The sequence below is a fragment of the Elephantulus edwardii genome, unplaced genomic scaffold (assembly GCF_000299155.1).
Source record: "Elephantulus edwardii isolate Elephantulus edwardi_28Jun2011 unplaced genomic scaffold, EleEdw1.0 scaffold00143, whole genome shotgun sequence".
Lineage (NCBI taxonomy): Eukaryota > Metazoa > Chordata > Mammalia > Macroscelidea > Macroscelididae > Elephantulus > Elephantulus edwardii.
Genome location: NW_006399893.1, coordinates 4,771,117 through 4,778,110, shown reverse-complemented (window position 1 = coordinate 4,778,110; position 6,994 = coordinate 4,771,117). Strand labels below are relative to the sequence as shown.

The following is a 6,994-nucleotide window of genomic DNA, read 5'->3' as shown; positions in this document are numbered from 1 at the left end:
AAGAATAACGAAGTGCACGTATTATTGTACAGTGGTTCCACTCCCCACGTGTAAATTGCAATCCTCTAGAATTTATGTGTGAATGGTGGTACATACTCTGACTCCAACTGATGTCATTTAAACCCATATAAATTTTTTTATTAATGTTAATGAACATTTACAGAGATTTTGGATTTCCATTCATTCATTGTTGCACATTTCTCCCTGCCCCCCTCCCCAGTTCACTCCTCTCTTTGAAAAGTAAAATTCTTATATTGGTACACAATCTCCCCCACGCACCCCTCTACCACTGCCCCGAGTACACTCCACTATGCAACCTTCATTCTGGACTCTTGTGATAACCATAATACCCTATCATATACAACTTTTAAACAGTTTTTCCCCTCATCTGTTTCAATGCAGTATACATTAGTTATCCCATCTTTCTCTTTTTTGTGACTAAGGTATTTCACTCAGCATAATGTCCTCGAGAGTCTCCCATTTTGAATAATATTTCATGAGTTTCTTGTTTTCAACGCAGCGTAGTATTCCATTGTGTGAATATACCACAGCTTCTCTATCCATTTGTTTGTTGATGGGCACTTAGGTTGTTTCCAACTCCTTGTTATTGTGAACAAAGCCGCGATAAACATGGATGTGCATGTATCTGCTTGGATGTCGGTTATGGTCTCTTTGGGGTATATTTCCAGTAGTGGAATTGCTGGGTCTAATGGTATTACTATTTACAACTTTTTGAGAAAGTCCCACAGCACCTTCCACAGTGGTTGCACCATAAACCCATATATTTTTTTTTAAAAAACTCTAGTCTGCTTTGAATGCAGCCAGAACTGAAAGCTTCATCATAGATCTGATTATCAGACTTCACTGTACAAAACCCTGGCGACCTCTTCATTGGTGTTGGAGGATGCGTATGTACCTGAGTGTGTGTCAAAGACAGGAATCTTCTTGGTAAACAGGAGCACAAACCAAACCAGCTGCCATCATATTGAGCTGACTAATGAAAACCCTGAGCATGTCAGAGTCCAGACAGTTGTCAGTAAAGGAGTTTTCAGTGGCTCTAATTTTTGAAAAGTATGTAGATTGTATGGCCTGACTTCCAAATGCTTCAAAGTGGATTTTAATTTCCAGTGCTTAACCAGTTGTGCCACACAATTACTAGATAAGAATCTGGATGATTCTAATGCAAGTGGTGCAGGAATTGTCTTTTAAGAACCATCTTAATCATAATTCATTAAAAACAATAATGATCATATTTGTCAGAAGGAACCATTTGACCTATAGCCAGGGAAAGCTTAAAAGGTGGTACAGGACTTTCAGAGAAGAGCATCTCAAAGGTAATATGAATAGAAAAACCCATGAATGAATCATCAGAGGACTTTTGTGGTCTTCTTACTTCCAATCCACCTCAATTTTTTTAAGCATTTATTATAAAAAACCAGAAAGTATTGAATGAATTAATAAAATTTCAAACATTTGCAGAAAAAAATGTTATCATCCTAAGAGTTTCCATTTTCCAAGTGGTTTCAAAGCACTCTTAATATGGAGGGCAACAACTTGGGCCTTTTTTATAGTGCTCAGCTAATTACCAGACGTACCCATACTGCAAGCATTTAATGCCTGCATAAAACATTGGGCCATAATGAAGATAATTGAAAGTATGACTTTCATCAATATTTAATTAGCATTTGGTGCTAACTCATTATTTCGGTACAATTAATTTGACATCTTGCTATATGTCCTGAACAGATTTCAATCCAGAGGGCTGTTTTATTGGCGAGACATGTTGTAACATCACACATGCCCCTGTCCAGAGGAAACAACATGACGTATGGGGGAGATGATTGACAATTTAATCTAGTTTTGAATAGCAAGGGCTAATATATTAAAACCAAATAAGCATGTTTACTTAGGAAGGCAAATCCAGGACTAATGAAAACCCTAGTCTTGCTCCAGAGGGTGAGGATGGAGCTTGACTGTTTCAGCACAGATTCGTGGGTATCAGCTGTGGCACTGATGCCAGGACATGTTGAGAACATGAGGAATATTGTCTATCGTTTGCTAAGATGAAATTTAACAGCTCATACCTGTACAATCTGACATCAGTGCATTTTCTGCCAGAGTCTGCAGGAGTGAAGAACAAGAGTCTATGGGCCTGGGTTTTATTCAGATCTTATTCAAAACATATCCAGTCTACTGGCTGGAGCAGACTATTATTTTATCTTTTTTAATTTTATGTTTATTTTTATCCTTTTCTATATATTAAAATAATAGACTGAGTTATTTACTTTTCCCCCCAATTATTTCCCCATTTCCTACCCTCATCCTCAGATGAAATGGGGTTGGGGGGAAGACTGCTAGAACAGTAGAAGTTAGTGGATGGATAGTGTAATGGGGATTTGATGAGAAAGGCATTGATCAAGACTAATTAATTCTATAAAGCATTCTGTCTAATAACAAAAACAAGTACACTGGATGGAGCACATAGGTGACTCCCAACTCTACCCTGATGTATAGGGGACTGAGAAGAGTTAAGTCAACTCTGATAGTGTTAGGATTAGTTCTCCAGAGAGAAAGTCCCTTAAGGTTAGTATTTGCAGACACACTAAAAAAATTGAACCAGAGGTAACTAAAACACATTTGTTTTAATTAAGTCACGGAAAATTTATGAACCAAGGGGAGCATACTGAAAGGATTGGGGTGGTGGACTTCATCAGAAAAGATTGCACTAACAGAAGTCACTATTTTATATCCTTACATAAACAGTCTGAGATATAGTTTAAGATTGCATGTTGTTGTTGTATACAGGAACCAACCTGTAGCTAATCCTGCAGTGGGTTTTCAGAAATGGTAGATAGTAGAAGAAACGACTGTCCACCCTTCTCCTGCAGGGTAACAATGTGTGTCTTTGCGTTGGCGGCACAGCTTCTTACCACTATGTCGCCTGAGCTCTCTTAAGATTGCATAGGATGACAGAAAACGTTAACATTGACAATGCTTACTCTAAGAACAAACCGTCACCTGCTTAGTCTATATCTAGTTCTGCAAGTATAGTTAGAAACAATAAGGGAAAGGAGAAGCTTGCATTGTTGTTGTTGTTGTTATGTGCCATCTAGTCGCTTGAGACTCATAGCAGCCCTATGTCCAAGAGGCCTAAATGCTGCTCTATCCTGTGCCAACCTTGCCATCTCGAACACACTCATTCCTACCACCCCAATCACAAAATCAATCCATTTCATTGAGGGTCTTCCTCTCCTGCGCCGCCCCTCCCCCCCCCCAAGCATGATGCCCCTCTCCAAGGACCAGTCCCTCCTTGCAACATGCCCAAAGTACGTCAGATGAAGCTTCAGAATCCTTGACTCCAAGGAGCATTCCAGCTTCACCTTCTCCAGGACAAACCTGTTTGTTCTCTTAGCAGCCCGTGGTATATTCAGTACTCTTCTCCAGCACCACAGCTCAAAGGCATCAATTCTCTTTCTATTATCCCTAGTCACTGCCTAACTCTCTGACACATAGCACGTAATTGCGAAGACTATAGCCTGGATCAGGCGCACCTTAGTCTCCAGCTTGTCAGTTTGCATTAAGGGAAGAAATCAGGCAAATTAGTCTAATAAAGGGAGCTCTAGTGATCTCATGGTAAGAAGCTGTGCCCCAATTTCAAAAGCACTCTGTAGTTCAAATCCACCAGCTGCTGTGTGGGAGAAGGATTGGCAAACTGTTCCCAAGTGATTTACTGCTTCTGAAAACTCCCTGCTGGAGAGTCAACTACAGGTCACTTATGACTCGAAAGCACACAAGTCTAACAATAACTCTTCAAGGTGAGCATAATTTACACCTTTTGGTGCATTTATAGGAAATCCCAAACAGATAGCAATTGTTTATTATTATTATCATTACTGCAGTGTTGGAGAACAGAATTGAACAAGAAAACAAATAGGTCTGACCTGGAGAGAATGAAACCAGGTCACTCTTTGGAGGCAAGGATTTTGAAGTTCCTTCTTATATAATTTTGGCATGTTGCCAGGAGGACATCGTGCTTGGAAGATTAGAGAATCAATGCAGTAGAGGAAGACCCTGGATGAGAGGGATTGACACAGTCACTGTGGCAATGGGGTCAGGTATGTTTGAGATGTTAAAGTTGGCTCAGGCTAGCGCAAGATTCTGAGCTATTGTTCATAAGGGTCAGTATGAATTGTAGCTGACTCAACAGTACATAACAACAACTACCTGTTAGCCTTTAAGGAGCTTTGGAGGCCTAGGGCATTATATGCCATGTATTTCTAATCAGGTGGTGAAGGTCAGGAGTTTAAATCCACTTGCCACTCTCCAAGAGAAAGATGGGCAATCTCTTCCCATAAAGATTTACAGCCTTGGAAACCCAACGGAAGGTCACAGCAAATTAAAATCCATAAAATAGCTTGATAAGTGAGTTTTGTTTGGATTTTGTTAGCTCTTGAGTAAGTCTTTGAATATTCCTGTGGTTCAGTATATGCTCAGTGTCTATAAAATGAGGCCCTTCAGGCTAGACTCTCAAACTATCAATGATGAGAGACTAGTATTTTTTTGGAGGGGGGAGGACTAACTAAAGTCAAGTTATTTATTGAGTGCCGATTACGTACTAGATATTATTCCAAATACTTGGGACACATCAGAGAGCAAACAGATCCCTGCCCTCACGGAGCTTACAGTCTAGCATTTCCCACTTCACTTGCACACTGACCCGGGCAAGTCTGTGCCTCTCTGTGCCTCAGCTGCCAAATGGGAGGAATATGCAGAATCAGCACAGACCATGGATGACATACTTGCTGTTCTGTAGATGCCAAACAAGACCCTTACCCCTTGCCCTACTTGCCCTAGCCTATCTCTTAGGCAAGAAATAGGGCTGGATGTTGATTTTTAACAAGAGAGCACACTGGGGCTAGGGGGTTGGAGCTGGATTGTCTGCTGTGTGATGGTGGTGGTAAAAGGGCTGTGCAGGGCTGATGATGGCTACACAAATTGTTGCTGCTGCTGCTGTTTCTTGGTGGCTGCCTTGCTGGCTAGATCCTTGGCCTTCTCTGTAGCTGCCAGTGCTCTCTCTTTTGCCTTTTCCTTGGCTTCCTTGGCAGTTTCAACAAGTGTCTTAGAAGGGGCTTCACCTTGTAGCTTGGCCAAGATGTATTCAAAACCCTTCACAGTCTTGGTCACATTGCTTTTAAATCGAGCCAGACCAAATTCCTGGACAGCTCTGGAGACACCAAACAAGCTAGAGGAGACCCAGGCTTCTCGGCGGATATCCGTCCAACCACTGTTATCAGAGTTCACACAGTAAACACAGCGTTCCTCCACCATCAACTGGGCATGTCGATGTTCCAGGTGAAGGTGGTCATGGTCTGATTCTGTGAGTCCACAATAGAGGCCTCCAGGATGTACACCGAGTGAGCAACATTGGCAGGAAACAATCGCTCAGCCCAGCGCAGCATCCTGTTGGTCTTGGTCAGGAGTCTCCGGGACAGGAGTTTCTGGTCACGGGTAACCTCCCGGTGTACTATGTCTTCAGTCAAGACATGTTTTCTGTAGGGATTCGGGTACCGCTGCCAGAAGGCGGTGAACACACATGGTCCCGGGAACTCCGGAGCACGGCTCTGGCCCAGGAAATATTTCACCATTGTCCCGGCCGGGAAGGTCTCAACACCCGCGAAGCATTAGGAGTGTGGAGCCCGGGGGGCACGTGGAGGCTGGGCCAGAGCTCGGCGCCCGCCCGCCAGGCTCGCTCAATCACCACCGTACCCAAGCTTCCGCCGCCATGAGGAGTGGTCAGGGGGTGCTCCACTTCCCGAGAGACTAGTATTTTTATGGGTTTGTTTTTTTTTTTGGTGTGTGGTTTGTTTGCTTGTTTGTTTGGGTTTTTTTTTTCCTTCTTTTTTTAAATGTTCTTAATGACTCGATGGCACATAACAAGAACATAAAGGTCTAGTTAGGGAGCTCTGGTGGCCTAGTGGTAAGAAGCTGCCCTGCAATCCTGAATGCACACAGTTGTAATCCACCAGCTACTCTGAAGAAGGATGGGCATCCTTCTCCTGTGTGATTTACTGCCTCAGAAAATCCACTAGAGGGTCAGCTATGGGTCGGTTCTGACCCAACAGCAGTTAACAGCAACAACAACAATGTCCAAATGGTTGTATACTGACATTTCCTTAAAAATAATAGTAAAACCGAATTAAATTTTTTAAAACCTAAAAACGTTCATAAAATATAAGCCTTAATTTTTTGTTGTTAGATCAACAAGTATAAAATTATTCTTTAAAGTTGTTATAATAAGAATGCTCTGGTGGTCTAGTGGCAAGAAGCGGCTCTATAATCCCGAAGTTATGCGGTTCGAATCCACCAGATGCTCCTCCTGGAGAAGGAGGGTCAACCTCCTCCTGTGCCAGTTGGATACAATTTGATGGTACACAGTAAGAGGAAACAAAATTGTTGTAATAGATTCTATACGCTTATTCTAAATTCTTTATCCCCTTGTTAGCAGTGATCCAAGGGCTAAAAGCAGAACTTAAGAGGACCAATAAAAATCTTTCCATTTAATTTACAATGACAAAAATGAAGTCTGGGAAGGGACTCTCTCCCTTCTCGTGCATGGTAATCTGTAAGAACGATCTAAGTCTAGAACCATCTAACTCTCAAAGGCTCCATGTTCTGGCACCTGGTTTTAAACAGTCTGCATGATTGAGACGAAGGTAAAATGAGTCAAACACTTACTCTGGCACAGTGTTTAAGGATGTGTTTTAAAACTCAGAAGGAAGGCAATATAATATCTTAAATCAGAGTTTTTAAAATAAAAATTAAGCCCATGATAAACAATTAGTACAAAATAGAAAGATAGGCATAGGCAATACCCTCTTGGGCCATTATAAAATAAAAATACATCATATGTATGTCTTCATATATTGTGAGGGTTATTATTTTGCCAGAGCTTTGAAGTCATTGCAAGAATGTTGAAAAATTGTGAAGTAGGTAT

At 41.6% G+C, this 6,994-nt stretch overlaps 1 pseudogene; it reads right to left on the bottom strand.

Annotated features, from left to right (window-relative positions):
• Nucleotides 1-4,986: 4,986 nt before the first annotated feature.
• On the bottom strand, nt 4,987-5,645 carry LOC102844122 (annotated as a pseudogene).
• Nucleotides 5,646-6,994: the final 1,349 nt, after the last annotated feature.